The following is a 15,914-nucleotide window of genomic DNA, read 5'->3' as shown; positions in this document are numbered from 1 at the left end:
ATTAAATCTACTGTTACTGCCCTCACCTTCTTGGGGAACTCACCCCTATTTACATCTTCCTACTAAAATTTTATTCCAAATGTGATATGACATCTCTTACATTGTGTGTGCAACTCATAGAATATCCAACTCTTTTGATTATGGGCCCTGAATGGCTCTCCAGCCAGCCTTGTCTTGTTACCTGTTTTCTTCTTATATCCAGTCTCACAGCAAGTCTTTGACCAAGACCAATTCTACCTGCCCGGAAAATTCCAATCCCCTTACTTCAGCCACCTCCAGAAAGCTTTTTGATTAACTATACATACTACTAGACAAATCTCAGAGCTGGAAGGCCTCTCAAAGGTCTAGTAAAACCCATACCACAATAAGGATCCCTCTCTTTGCAATGTACAAGTGGTCAACCAGCTTCTGCTTTAAGACCTCAAGTCAAGGGAAATCCATTAAATCTCAAGGCAGTTCAATCCACTCTAAATTTTGGTAAAGTTTTCCCTTTATCAACCCAATCTGCCTTTCTTTCAACTTATATCCACTGTTCCTACTTCTGGTGTCTAAGAGACTATCAGAACAAGTCTAATACCTAATTCTACATGAAACCCCTTGAAATGCTTGAAAATATTATGAGGTTCCCCTCCCCCCAACTCCTCTTCTCCAGGCTGAAAAAGACCAAGATGTTGAGGGGAAAGATATCTCAACCATATTCAAAATTACCTAATACACCCACAAAAAAAAACAAACAAACTCCTTTTCTCAAAATCATCTCACTTTACTCATCCTCTAGTCTTCTGCTTTGGCTCTCAACTTTTCTATTTTATCTATAGCTGCAAGTTGCTAGATGAATTCTGGAAGTCAAGAAGGTACAAGTTATAGTTACCTTAAGGCATCTCAAGGTTCTAGACAATCAATTACGACATCTATGAAAATGTTTTCCAGATGTATATATCTAGCCCTCATCTCTCCTACATATTCACCTGCCTGCTTAATATTTCTATCTGGATGAATTCCTGCATGTACCTCAATAGGTCCAAAAGAAAACTCATCATTTTCCTTATTAAACTTGACCTTCTAAAATCTCCTTTTTGTTGAGGGCAAAAGCATTCTATCCACTCACCTTTATTACCTAAGAGTCTGTTTTTCAGATTCCCAATCTTCCTTCAGGCTCGCCTCATCTTAAAATGTTCCCTTCTATTTATTATACTTTGTTATATCCACGGTTCCCTCCACTCCACTCCCTAGCAGAATTAGCTCCTTGAGGTCAGAGAAAGATTTGTTTGTTTTATCTGTAGGTCCAAGAGTCCTGTTCTTTGAACACAGTAGGTACTTAACATGGGTTGAATTGAATAGCAATGGCATTTAAGAAATGCTTGTCATCTAGACCATAATGAGTTTCTTTCCTTTTGATTATATACAAATAAAACATATAAAAACACACACATTTAGTATATAAATGTATCAATCACAAAAAGCACATAAATGTGGAATATCTATTAAGGGCAAGAAAATAAATTACATAATATTATACTACATATTAGTCGAACCACCTAAAGCACTGAATGACTTAATACTAGCAAAAGGCAATAAAAGAACAGGGAGGAAAAGGTCTAACTACATCGGGGGAAGGGTGGGAGACTTGGCCTTCAAGAATAAAATTACTCAATATAGCTCGGAGAATGGTAACTTTTTTCAATTTTTGATTGGATGTCTCTGAGAGTCTGAGGGTAAAGAACAGTTTTAATTGAAGCACTATTAATTTTTGAAAAGACAGTGATAAAAGACTATAAATTACTATGGCAGGCCTAAATGTGTTAAAGTAGGAAAAGCAGTGCCTTCAAATCACTTGGGTGACCAAGAGAACTGCTAGGTATGATAAGAAGTTTAATAATCTTCAGACACTGCAGCATCATTCTAATGCTTCCAGTCCCACCCCATTATCTTCTGTTTCTACCTTTATCCTTTAACACTAGTGGAGAACTGAAGTAGATTTAAAGTGATTATTTTGCTTCAATAGTTTTACTGTTCTTAGTTTTAAAAATCCCAAAGTTGAACCTTTCATTTGTTATTCTACACAAAAAACCCCTCTCTACTTAACTCTACAAAAAAAGGTACTTCTCTTTCTCTTAAAAAAAATTAGTTCATTTCTACCTCCATACTGCTCTTTCATTTTTAAAAATGAAGCTGTGATCCTAAATGGGAAGATATGATTTTAGTCTCTGCTTCAAGACATAACAGTGAGACAAAACAATACTAGTAAACAAAACATTCTTATCTCCAGAATGTTTTTTTCTATACCTCCTAGCTACTGCTTGAGCTCTCATTTGATCTCTCATCATCTGCACTAAACTTAAAATCATCTACTTGCAATGCTTCACTTGCTGAACCTCACCTCCTTTCCCGAAACAACTGGGCTTCTAACCCCATCACTCTAATGAAATTGTTCTCTCAAAAGTTACCAGTGATCACTTGACCATCACACACTTCACATTCCCCATGTATGAAATTTAGAATGTCATCTCTTTGCCCTGATCCCTTCCCCTTCCAAAATCTGCTTTATGATTTTTGTCTTTTGTCGTATCACCAGCACTTAGCATAATGCCCAGCACACAATAAACACTTAATAAATACTCGTTAGCTGACTTTACTATTTCTATCAGTGGTACCACCAATCCCCCAGGGTTGTCATGCTCCTTGAACCTTGGTGTTCTTTTTTACCATCTCCCCCTCTCACCTTTCACATCCAATAAGCTGTTCCTCAAACTCAGCATGCCATCTCCCATCTCCAGGCCTCTGCACAACAGGCTGCCCTCATGCTTGCAGTGTCCTCCCTCATCAGTGCCTCTTAGAAGCCTTAGCTGCCTTCAAGACTCAGTTCAGGTGGCATCTCCTACTTGTAGACTTTCCTGATCTCTCCCTCACAGTTGTTATTGGTATTTCCTCAAATTCCCTTGTTTTTACTATCTGTGTAAATGCTGTATTCTCGAAGCAAAAAGTAAATTCCTTGGGGGCTGAAGCAGTTTTATTTTTGTCTTTGCATTCCCAGCACCTAGCACACAAAAGGTGCTTAGTAAGTCTTTAATAAACTCCAATTTTCTTATGCCCCTCCCCCACAAAGTAGCAGCCTTTCTTTACCTCCAGATAGATCGAGCAGCACTTGTCTGAACCTCTTACAGGTATTATTTTTTAATAGTTACTTGTGCATATCAAAGTCCCCTAATTAGGTTGTGAGCTCTTCAAGTGCAGGGACTCTGTGTTATTCTTCTCCCAGGGCTTCAGAGAGTGCTCTGCATACTGGAGACCCTTAATAAATGAATTCAATAGAGTTGAAAAGTGAATCATTGTATATGAGCAGAAAACTGGTTCTTTCTCAAAGTTATACTCTGAAGGATCATCATTTTGAAATAAGATTGGTAAAACTTGTATACTTAAAAACTCCTAACATTTATATCTCAAAGAAAAAAAAATTTTCTTCACAACTCTGTGGGATAGCTATTTTACATATTATTATATCCATTTTACTTGTTTCAGAGATTAAATACTTATCTAAGGTCACAAAACTAGTAAGTGTAGTGTCAGGATTTTAACTCAGGTTTCTTCTAAGGCATCTGTTCTTTTCATGACACCTGCTTCTTCATTTGTGTATAGCTTCAAGACAAATAGTTAGAGGGCTACTTTCACCAAATGTATGACGGGTCCAAAATAACTGCTATAAAATATCTGAAAATCTAAACTGAGAAGGGCCCTAGGGGAAGGGGGAGGAGATTTCCAGTGAAATTACTTATTTTGGGGGAAGCTAGGTGGCAGAGTGAATGAATAGATCACCAGCCCAGGAGTCAGGAAGACCTGAGTTCAAATGCGGCCTCAAAACACTTGACACACTTACTAGCTGTGTGACCTTGGGTAAGTTACTTAACCCCAATTGCCCTGCCTTCCCCCCTCCAAAAAAAAAAAATTACTTATTTTTTCCCCTCTATCATTCAACCAACTTTTTTGAAGCACCTAATATATGTAAGGCTTACAGTTTAGAGATTTTGGGGGCCACAATGAGACAAAAGATGATAATGTCCTTAGGGCATCAAGGTGGCACAGTGGAAAGAGCCCTGGCCCTTGGGTCAGGAGGGCCTGAGTCCAAATCCAGTCTCAGACACTTACTAGCTGTGTGACCCTGGCAAAGTCATTTCACCCCGATTACCCCCCCCCCCCAAAAAGGCAGCATCCTTCACCTCAAGGAGCTTTTGCCTGACCATTTTTCTGTTTTAATTTCTTCTCAGGTATGAAATGGCATTTTGTTGGAAAGCTGGAATTAGGCTTAGGAGTTATGTTAATTTGTCATCATATGATCAAAAGGTTCTTAAAAATAAATGTAAAATGTGAAGGATTTGGTACATATACCATAAAGTAAGATAAATGTGCAAACCTATTTACAGACTCTACAATCTCTACAATCAAGACAGAATCTTTTAGGCCTTCTGATTATAAAGTCTCTAATCTCTCTTTTAAAATAATTTACACTTTAGTCATTAATTGAAGATAGTTATCTATGTACCCCAGATATAATCTAGTAATTCAAAGAGATCCCAAATAGCTCTTCTTCAAAGGAAGATTTCCAATGGGAAAGCATTCTGACCAATGAAATGATGAAAAATAAAAGGAATTGTCCTTAGAATGTCTGTTCTATGAATAGTAGCTATACAACAGAAGTTGTTCCATATTTTATTTACTGTTATAGCCTGAACTCTTTTTACATAACTTTCAAGAGAGTTTAAAGTGAACATTTTGTATTAGTGTTTCTATATTGACTTTCGTTACAATTTCATTTTTAGTGCCTTTGGATGTAGTACTCTTCAGAATTCACTTGAAGGACATTTTATCTTGGTCAGTGGTTCATCTGAATTCAATTCTTTCACAGAATATATGCAAGAAAAATGCTTAAAATATTAAATCACATAATATTTCTAAATTCTTCAGAAGCAAATATTTATCACATTAAAATATGCCACATGATTCTCATTTTATTACAATGTCTCAGTGGAATCCAAGGAAGACTGTTATATTATCATAAATTTGGACTTAATGAAACATTTTCCACAGAAAAAGTGCTTCATAAAATCATTATAGAATTCATCATGGTATTCAATGGGACTAATCAATAAAGGATTATAGTCTTAAGAGCAGGATTCCTGCCTGTCAGAAAAGATATATGCTCTAACAACACTTTGTCAATGATAGGCATTTTCTGCATATGGTGGGGAGAGTGCTGGATTTAGAATCAGAGCATCTGGGTTCCTAGTGTCTCTGACACACCTATGTGACCTTGGTTAAGTGCTTTAATAGTTCTCAACTTTAATTTTCTTCTCTATAAAATGAGGTGGTTGGACTAGACCAAAAGTGCCAAACTCTAACACTCCTCCAACAAAACTGCCCAGATTAAAGATAATTTGGAAATGTTTAACAAAATAGGAAAAAAAGTAAAGAGTACAACATAGATAATGCCATTAATTTGTAATTTTGTAAGTCAACAGGTGGCGAGGATCCTTTTTACTGGAATTTGGGATCAATGGAATTGATGACCTTGAAGGCCCTTTCCAGCTTTAAATCTAACACCCTATCAACAGTAACAACAAACTCTACAGTGTGGATTCGATGGAAAGATGTGGTGACAACCTGGTACAATTAGGTGGATTGTGAAATAATTTAAAGACCGTACACAAAGAATGAAGATTAATGGATAGATGACATACTGGAGGGAAATCTTTGGCAAGATGCTCTAGGAATTTGTTTTTGGCTACATTCTATTCAGTAAATGACCACAGCATAATAGCACCATAGATTATAGGTCTTCCAGTTCAATCTCCTCATTTATATAGCTAAGGAAACTGAGGTCCAGAATGATAAAAAATAATTTCCCCCAGATCACTCAGGTAAATGCAGAGCTACAATTTCAACCCAGATTCTGTTTTCAAATCTGGTATACTTTCCTTTGTATTACACTGCCTCTAGTTTTTCATCAATGAAATGAGAACCTACATGGCATGAAAATGAAATTTGCAGGTGACATTATGATGAGATAGTTATAACATCTTAGACAAAATCAGTATTGAAAAAATAAGAGCAAAGTCCAAATGTAATAAGATGTAACTTTAAAAGGATACATGTAAAGTCCTATAATTAAGACTTCAAAAAAAACCAACTGACTACAGATATGCATGATGGGAGAATCACAGCTAGACAACATTTAACTGGAAAAGGTCTGGGCCTCCTTAAGAGGGAGTAGGGTCTCCCCTATTAGCAATCTGTAAGTAAAAGCTGCCATGACCACTTGTCACAGATGTTTTAGAAGGGATTCTTATTTAGGTACAAGTTGAACTCAGATGGCCTTTGAGGTTTTATCCAAATAAACTTCTGTGCTTCTTTGATCTGGTGCTGTTTTAGTAGAGCACAGGCAAAGAAGTGGGACAACAGCAGATAAAAATAGCTAATGCAGTCTCTTAGGCTACATTAAACAAGGTGTACAGAAGAAGGTGGCAATAGGAAGCAACAGTGCTGCTGTATTCTGCTCTGCTCAATTCACACCTGGAGAACTGTCCAATCCTGAGTACCTTTTAATAGCAACACAACCTGGAATGCCTACGGAAGCATATACCTCATATGGTAGGGGAATGCTAAGTCACGCTGTAGTAAGACAGACTGATGGGAATGGGAATTGGTTATAATACCCATTCACACTTAGAAAGCACTTTTACAAAATATTTCTCACAACAGCTCAAGAGAAATTGGTAATTCGTTATTACCTCCATTTTGCAAGAGAGAACTAAGCCTCAAAGAAATTAACTGAGTTTGTCCAAGGTCACACAACTGGTATCGGGATTTGAATGCAGGTCTCCTAACTCCATGTCTAATATTCTTTCTACCACACTATGCTACCTGAAAACTTGGGAAGATGACACATGATTCTGGTCTTTGCTTATATGAAAGACCAAACAACTTGGAAGACGGATTGAGATTTCTTTTACTTGGCTCCAGAAGGTAGAAACAGAAGCAGTGGAAATAAGTTTTGGAGATGAAGATTTCAGCTGAATAGAGTCATAGGTATCTAAAAAAGTGGGATGGATTCTTCAAGAGTAATAAGTTCTCCCATCAGTGGATATAATGAAATGGAGTATATGACTGACAGAGGTGTAGTAGCTTCCTTTATTAGTATGGGTTGGACTAGATGAAGTTCCTGCCACTGCCCCACTTGGAGATTCCAACTCAGAATTTTTAATTTGGCTCTTTCTACCTGGGAAAAGGCAGAGTAACATAAAATCCAGATTGCCTCGTTTCTTACCTGGATACACTACTCTGGGACTTTTCTGACTTCACCATGCTCTAGAAGGCTCATTACTGGGATAACCTCATCACCCTACAAGATCACATCAGCCTTGTAATTCTACCTCATCATTCAGCCCTTCTGCCTTTCTGAATAGAGGGTGGGGCCATGTACCCCAAACCTCCATTTAAGGAGTGAACTCAGTTTAGACATCTTTTCATTTCTCACTTGGCTGTAAAACTCTGGGACTTCTCTGATTCTCTCCACCATGCCCCCACGATAGGACTGACAACGCCCCCCTGCCCAAGCTCACAAATGCACCTGCCAGACATATACTACTAATTATGGAATACAGGTTTTAGTTTCTGACCTGATCTCTGCAGCACTGTTAGTTTACACCATAGACTAAGATGAGGCAACTAAGAATAGTTTTTACATTTTAAAATGAATTTTTATTGAATTTGAAATGTAAAAATCATTTTTTGGCTTGCACGTGTGCAAAAACAGATGGTGGATCAGATTTGGCCTTCCTGGTAGTTTTATAGCCCCTAGTTCAGAACTACAAAAATTTTTATTCCTAAATGATTCTTACTTTTAAAAATTCATATGCAAATTATAAAATTTGCCCATTTCTTTGATTGTTAATGACATCCTACTTTAGCACCATACAGGTATCTAACATAACAATCCAAAACCAGAATCATCATACCACTAAAAGGAAATACAGTAAATCAAGCTGAGGTAGCAGCCATTCGAGGTCATAGTTCATCAGGCATTAGAAATTATTCTTTAAAATTCACATAAAATGTATGTGAAAAGTTCTCTAATATACCCAAAGAAAAACTATAGTTCAGAGAGTTTAAAATAAAGATCCCGCCATTTTAAAAGATTATTCATAGATTAGAAAAACAATCCAGTAAGACACTTTCTTACTTAAGAAAAGACCCTTTCAAATGTGCCACTATGGACATAATTAGTTTGACTTTAAGAAGAGTTGTGGCACAGTGCCATAGTCCAATGACTGACCTTTTCCCCTGCAGGGTTTGATTTCAGAAGTGACCTTCTGCCATTCCTTCTTAGTAACCATGAGAAAGACAGATTGTGTCAGATGACAGTGAGAAACTTGTCTAACACCAAAACTTCATTTAAAGGTCAGGCTAGGATCCAACCACTAAATTTGTTGACCACTACAAGATAGACCACATGGAATTTTTGAAATATCAATCAAAAAAGATACATAAGTCTAGCAACGTAGAGGGTTCACTCTCCTTCCAGTCTCCAGACACACAGCCTCAGAGTCATTTTCAACTTCTCTTGTTCCTTCTGCCCACACGTTCAATTAGTTAGTTGCCAAGCATTGTGTGGATTATAACTCCATAACACTCCTGGCATCTGACCTATCTCTCTCTATTCATGTGGCCAACATCCTAGTTTAGGTCCAAATCACCTTTTCCTACAATAGTTGCCTAATTCCTCTCCTTGCTTCAAGTCTTTATTTTCTCATCAATCCTCTCTATAGGCAATGTTCCTAGGGACAAATTTGACCAAGTAACTTTCCCGGACAATCAACTCCCAAAAAATCCCTATTGCCTCCAGCATCAAATATCAACTCCTGTCAGGCATTTCAAGCCCTTTACAAACTGGCTCCAAATCTACCTTTGCAGCCTTATTATGCAGTATTTCCCCTGCTTCCTGCAACCTAAGGTCTTCTTGTTCTTGACTCATCATGCTTCATCATCTTTCTGCCTTTGCACAACAGGCTGGAATATGTTGCTTCCCCCTCTCTGCCTCTTAAGAATCCCTAGTTTCTTTCAAAGTTTAGCTCAAATGCACCCCTCCTGTACAAAAACGTTCTTGATCTTCTCTCCACTTTTACTGTCACCAAATGTCCTTGTGCATATTTATTTCACATGTATTTGTGTGTACGTGTTGTTTCTGCTACACAATGTGAGCTTCTGGAAGGCAGGGACTACTTCATGTTTGTCTTGGTATCCCTAGCACCGCTAGGGCTTAACAAATGGTTGTTGACTAAATGTATGTGTCTGTTATCTGTAGCCTGCTGCCATACACATGCACTTCAGAAATACTTTTACCAATAATCACCAATTAATAATTATTTACGACAGATCCTGTATCAGAAACACAACTCTGCAACCACAAAATGCTTGCCCCGAAAGGAAACTATGTAATAAATAAATAGCAACTTCCCAATCCCCCACTTTTCCCCAACAAAAGTAAAAAGGCTGCTGCCCTCCCCCACAACACTCAAGGGGTCCACAACATGAGTCACCCACCAGATCATCCTAGCTGCCAGCACTGTCCCATTCCCCCACCAAATCATCTTACATTCAACTTGTATTTCTACAGGCATATACTGTCCTCTCCCAATAGAAGGTAAACTCCTTGAGGCAGGAGTTTTTTTTTATTTTTATTTTTTCTACCTAGCTGCTTGGCATATAGCAGGTGTTTTGTTTAATACCTCCCCTGTTCAAACAGGACAAGTCCTGTCTGTCCTCTCACCACATCATTTCTCTCATGTGTTACAGCCCTGGTGACACCTTACTTGGACTAGCACACTGATCTCCCTGGCCTTAGCCTCTTACTCTGCCAATCTGACTTTTGTACAGCTGCCAAATGGACATTCTGAAAACCCCAGTATCACCATGTCCCATCTCTGCTCAAGAAGATCTAGTGGTTAAGGTATTTTACAGTCCCTCAATTCCTGCCTCACTGCTGTCTTTCCAGACTGATTGCCCCCACACTCCTAATCCATCAAGGGATTCCCAAACTGGCCTATTGAGGGTCTCCCTTCATGCTACTGCTTCCTCCTCCTGCCTCTCTCTTTGCATAGACTGTTCCATGCCAGGAATGTTCTCTCTTTTCCCTTCTGCTAATTAGAACCTCTAGATCCCTTTAAGACTTTCCTCAAAACTGCTATGAAAACTGGAAAATAGTAAGGCAGAAACTAAGTATAGACCAACATATCAAGATAAAGTCAAAACGGGTACAGGATTTACACATAAAGGGTGATACCATAGACAAATTAGGAGAGCATGGAATAATTTATCTGTCAGATCTATGGATAAGGGAAGAATTTATGACCAAACAAGAGATAGTATTACAAAATGTAAAATGGATAATTTTGATTAATTTTAAGTTTTTACACAAAAATTTAAAAATGCAACCAAAATTATAAGGAAAGCAGAAAACTGGGGAGAAATTTTTGCAATAATTATCTCTGATAAAGTTTTCATTTCTCAAATATGTAGAATTGAGCCTAATTTATAAAAATACAAGTATTCCCCAACTGACAAATGTTTAAATGATATGAACAGGCAATTTCCAGACAAAGAAATTAAGCCATCTATAGTCACATGAAAAAAAATGCTCTAAAAATCACTACTGATCAGAAAAATGCAAATTAAAACAACTCTGAGGTACCACCTCACATCTGTCAGATTGGCTAATATGACAAAAAATTAAATGATAAATGTTGGAGGAGATATGGGAAAACTGGGACACTAATATACTGTTGGTAGCGTTGTGAACTAATCCAACCACTCTAGAGCAATTTGGAACTATGCCCAAAGAACTACAAAACTGTTCATACCCTTTGATCCAGTAATAACACTGCTAGGTCTCTATCCCAAAGATATATACATATACATACATACATATGTAAAAGGGGTGGGGTGGGTGGGAAAGGACCTATTTGTACAAAAATATTTATTAGCTCTTTTTGCGGTGGCTAAGAATTGGAAATTAAAGGAATTACTAATTCGTCAATTAAGGAATGGTTAAACAAGCTGTGGTATATGACTGCAATGGAATATTATTGTGCTATAAGAAATGACAAGCAGGATGACTTCAGAAGAACTTGCAAAGAATTAACATAAGTTGATACATAGTAAAGTGAACAGAACCAGGAGAATACTGTATACAGTAACAGCAATATTGTTTGATGAAGAACTGAATGACTTAGCTATTCTCAGCAATGCTGTGATTCAAGACAATCCCAAAGGACTAATGACGAAGCAAGCTATCTGCCTCCAGAGAAAGAATTGATATTGTTTGAATACAGAATGAAGCATGCTATTTTTCACTTTCTCTCATTCTAGTCTTCTTGTTCAAAATGAGTAACAGGGAAATGTTTTATATGATTTCACATGTATAACAAAGCTTATGTTCCTAGTTGTTAATGTTCCATTTGACCAAATTATTTTGTATACTTAAAATGTACCATTTAAGCTCCTGGAGGACAACAACTGTTTCCATTTTTGCATCCCCAACTCCTAGCCCAGTGCCTGGCTCATAGTGGGGGCACTGATAAAAATGCCTGATAACAAATTGAGTATTTAAAACACAACTGCTGGCTTATGTCAAAACTAAATAGCAACCTATGGAGCCAAAAATAACCCCAAATGAGCAAGCAATTACTGTCTGCTTAGAAACAGGATTAAGGTCACCTTTTTATTCATTATAAAGGGGGGGAATAAAAAAGTGAAGTAAAAGGCAAGAGTGTAAAAGCTGAACAGGGACCTCTTCTGAGCTCAGAAGAAAAACTTTTAAAGAATGGTAAATTCTCTCAGATTCTTCATTGAAGAAAAGCATTATTTATTGGACCCTATGAATATACATGGACTATCCCCTCTGTTTCACAGATAACACACAGGAGGCACTGGAGGTTTAGGACTCTATAGCTTCTAATCCATTCACTCTTGATCTAGTCAGACAGGCAGATAACTTCTGAGGGGTTAATAATCAGCTTTATTCTAGTCTAATCTCAAAAGTTACTGATGAAGGAAGAACCAGCTCCTACAACATTCCCTAATCACTCTTGCAGGAGCAGGTGGGGCGCGACTACCCCTGTATCTCCATGGGGTCAATCGAGACAGGCAAAGCTTGTGCACTCCCCTAAATCCCCTTAAGCCTTGATGGGAGCTGGTCAAGGCACACAGATTCCCCTATGGTTCTCTGTGGATTCCCCCCCACTCACTGACCAGTGCCCACTTGCTTTAGAGGGCAACAAAGAAAGCATCTTGCCAACATTAAGCTCACAAGTTATCTTTAGCAACATTGTCATTCTGTGCAAGTGTAGTATCAATTATGTCACCCCCGTATTTCATAGCGCAGCCTCAGTAGGACTGTCTGTCACTATGATTCTAGGAATTACTATCTAAAATCCTTGGGGCTATTCTGGGAGTTATCTAAAACCTGGATACTAGGCCATGGATTCTGAGAAACTGAATTGAAAAGGATAACAAAATCCTCCTTAGGCTCCATGCCTCCAGGATCCTGGCCTTTAAGATCCAAACAGGTGACACTTGGCCCTTACAATCTACACAGGTGACAGCTTTTGGGGTCCTCAGGCCAAGAAACTAAAACTTAACATTCACAATCCATAATAACAACAATGATATGCTACAACAAGAAGAATATACTATACAGCAACACAGATACTGTGTTGGGCATCACTTATACAAACATAGCATATTACCAGAATGGCCACATGGCCTCGAACAGACACAAAAGTAACTTGCCCTTTTCCCTAACAAGTATGGCCACAAGGCCTAAAACAGTGTTCAGTATATAACATAACACACAATATATTAACATAGCACACAATATGTGACATAGCATATCCCCCACCTTACACATTCTTTGGGGAGTGAGCCGCCAGCTCCTCTTCACTTCAGGTACTGTCCATAGTACTGCTTATACATCAGGGGGTCCTGGGCCAGGGTCTTCCCTAACACAGCACATCCCCAGGGGCAGCAGAGAATACAATACACTCCAACCCTAGGTTACAGCTCATCCCTGGGCCACAACAAGTTACAATCCCCTCAATCACAGGAGAGGGTCCAAGTCTTCTTTCTGAAAGTTCTCTTGGGGGTATCCTCCTCTCTCTGGTTTGCATGCTGACATCACAACCTGGTGCTCCTGGGCGCTCACATGCTTGAGTGAGCCAAAAAAGTCCAAGTCCTAGCACAGCTGCAGTCCCCACCACAAGGTCTGGGGCGCAGCTGTGCAACAAAGCCAAGAGGGCAGGTCCCCAGGGGTTATGGCACTTCCCCCATCCCATCACAGACAACTCCACCCCTGGCTCCCAACCTATCCCAGGGGGATGTAGCAGGAAACCACATTCAGTGCTCCTGCCTTGCTGAAAAGTTTTCATCTTGACCCAGGGCTGGGTCCCTAGCTCCATGGTTCCTCCTCCTGCAGGTCTGGGGGCTGACCACAGGCAGCTCTCTTCTCTTGCTGCATGTCTCCCCTCACAGGGGAAGGAAGGGGTTGCTCCATTCCAAGCTCTCCCTGCTCCTGCCTGGGTCCAGGCACAGCAGGCTCCAGGAGTCCCTCCTTCCAGCTCCTGTCTCTAGCCCATATCACCCCAACTCTGGGGCAGCTTGTCCTCCCCCAGCCTCACGTAAGGAGGGGTTGCTCCAGCTGGGCTCTGGGCACAGCACATTTCTAGGGCCTCCATCCCTCTGGCACAGTCTGGCACAGGGCTACTCCACTCGAGCAGTGGCTCTGGCCATGGACTTGGCTTGAAGAAGTTTGAAAGAAACTTCTCCTATGGCTCCTTCTTTATCTCTACAGGAGCTTTAACCCTTTCCTGTCCTCTGGGTTTCTCCTTTAGTGCAGGGAAATTAAAAAGGAACTTTTCCCACAGACCTTTTCCCTTTCCTCTTCCTCCAGCTCATCAGATAACGCCTCTCAAGTGGAGGGAAGAATATCTGAGCCCTGAGAATGTGGGTCTCGGTCTCTCATTCTCAGGCTTGCTCACATGCCTCTCTTTTCTCCTGTTCCTGGGATAAATCAATCTAAACCATATCTTGTCAGTATTTTTTCTCACAATGGTTAACTTTAAAAACCTTACGACAACACAAGAACCTGAGCTGCCTGCTCTGCTCCTCTACTCTCCCACTCCCCTACATCACCCTTTTTTCCTGCAGCCGCTGCTCCGGCTCTTCTCCTCAGGAGTGCTGGAGGGGTAGGAAGGGGGAAGGAGAGTTTATCTCCTCAGGACTTTGCTCTGGGTACCGGGGTAACCACTCCCTCTGCTGTCACTGCTTCTGCTGCTCCTTGCTTGGTTCCTCTCAGGTTCCTGGTACTTGCTTGGCTGCTGCTCGGGCTGCTGCTCCTGGGTTGAGGTGTCTCTGGGCTGGTCCGGGATGCTGCTGCATCTGCCAATGAACACTTCCACACCTCTGGGGCTAAGTCAATATGGGTCTCTCACATTTCAACAATTCCTGCAGCCTTTCTAGCTCCCTTCTTATCAAGGGTACCCACAAATTTCTGCAAAACTTTCTCAAAGTCTCTAGGGGTAGGGGGCACATCCTCCCACTCTTGGGAAGGGGGTTCATACTCCATCCTCCCATCCCTGGGGAGGGTTCCACAGAACCACAGCTACAAAAAATAACAGTAATTCCAGTTCCACTAAACCCCATATTCTCCTTGCCTTTAGTCTGCACAGATCCCATCCTCATTGCCAACTGTTTCACAGATAACACACAGAAAGCATTGGAGGTTTGGGACTCCCAGCCTCTAAGAGGCTCTTGATCTGGTCAGACAGGCAGATACCTTCGGAGGGGTTAATAATCAGCTTTATTCTAGTCTAGTCTTCCCAAAGGTTGCTGGTAATGGGAGAACCAGTTCCTAACAGCATTCCCTAATCACCCTTCTCACAGAGGTAGGCAAGAAGTGTTTGTGTGTGTGTGTGGGGAGGGGGGAAGCCCACAACTACTCCTATGTCTCAATGGGGTCAATCAAAACAGGCACAGCTTGTGCATTCCCCTAAATCCCCTTAAGTCTTGATGGGGGCCAGTCAAGGCATACACAGTCTTCCCCTATGGGTTCCCTGTGGTTACCCTCACTCACTGACCAGTGCCCACTTGCTTTAGAGGGCAACAGACAAAGCATCTTGCCAACATTAAGCCCACAAGTTACCTTTAGCAATATCATCATTCTGTGCAAGCATAGTAAATATCAATTATGTCACCCCCACCCCACCCCCGTATCTTACGGCGCAGCCTCAGTAGGACTGTTAATCACTATGATTCAAGGAATTACTATCTAGAATCTTTGGAACTATTCTGGGAGTTATTATCTAATATCTGGAAACTAGACATTGCCATGGCCATGGACCCTGAGAAACTGAACTCTAAAATGATAACAAAATCCTCTTTACTTACACCCTCAAAGAAATCAAAGTATTAATTTTACGGTTGTATATACTCCTGGAGCTATATTCTTTAAGCATTAAAAATGTTTCTCTACAAATATAATGGACAAAATTTGAGACATTTAAGTAAAAGAAAAAGTCAACAAGTTAACAACTCTGCAAACAAGGAACAATAACAGATCGTGTCCACGCCGGGCAAGTATGGCATTAAAAAAAAGCACTCAATATAGAAAAATGCAGATGTACGCTGTAGTGAAGATACCAAAGTCAAAAAGGCTCATGAAAAAGACCAAAGAAAACTTTTCAAATGCCTTAACGAGAAAAAAGGGAAACAAATAGCTTGAAGGAAACAAGCTACCTCTAAAAAAAAATCCCAGTCTTATGGAATGGCTCTTCTCACAGAAATCATTTTTTCTAGAAAATAAAGAACAA

At 39.9% G+C, this 15,914-nt stretch overlaps 1 protein-coding gene across 2 annotated transcripts in view; it reads right to left on the bottom strand.

The window, feature by feature from the left end:
* The window catches only part of TSG101 (tumor susceptibility 101), a 101,698-nt gene that overhangs the window by 14,731 nt on the left and 71,053 nt on the right, over positions 1–15,914 (bottom strand). The gene's annotated exons all lie outside the window — the stretch shown is intronic.

Source organism: Petaurus breviceps, unplaced genomic scaffold (assembly GCF_028583685.1).
Source record: "Petaurus breviceps papuanus isolate PSGF00001 unplaced genomic scaffold, PetGlider_PUasm1.0 140, whole genome shotgun sequence".
In the NCBI taxonomy this organism is placed as follows: Eukaryota; Metazoa; Chordata; class Mammalia; order Diprotodontia; family Petauridae; genus Petaurus; species Petaurus breviceps.
This window is presented reverse-complemented; position numbering and strand designations above follow the sequence as displayed.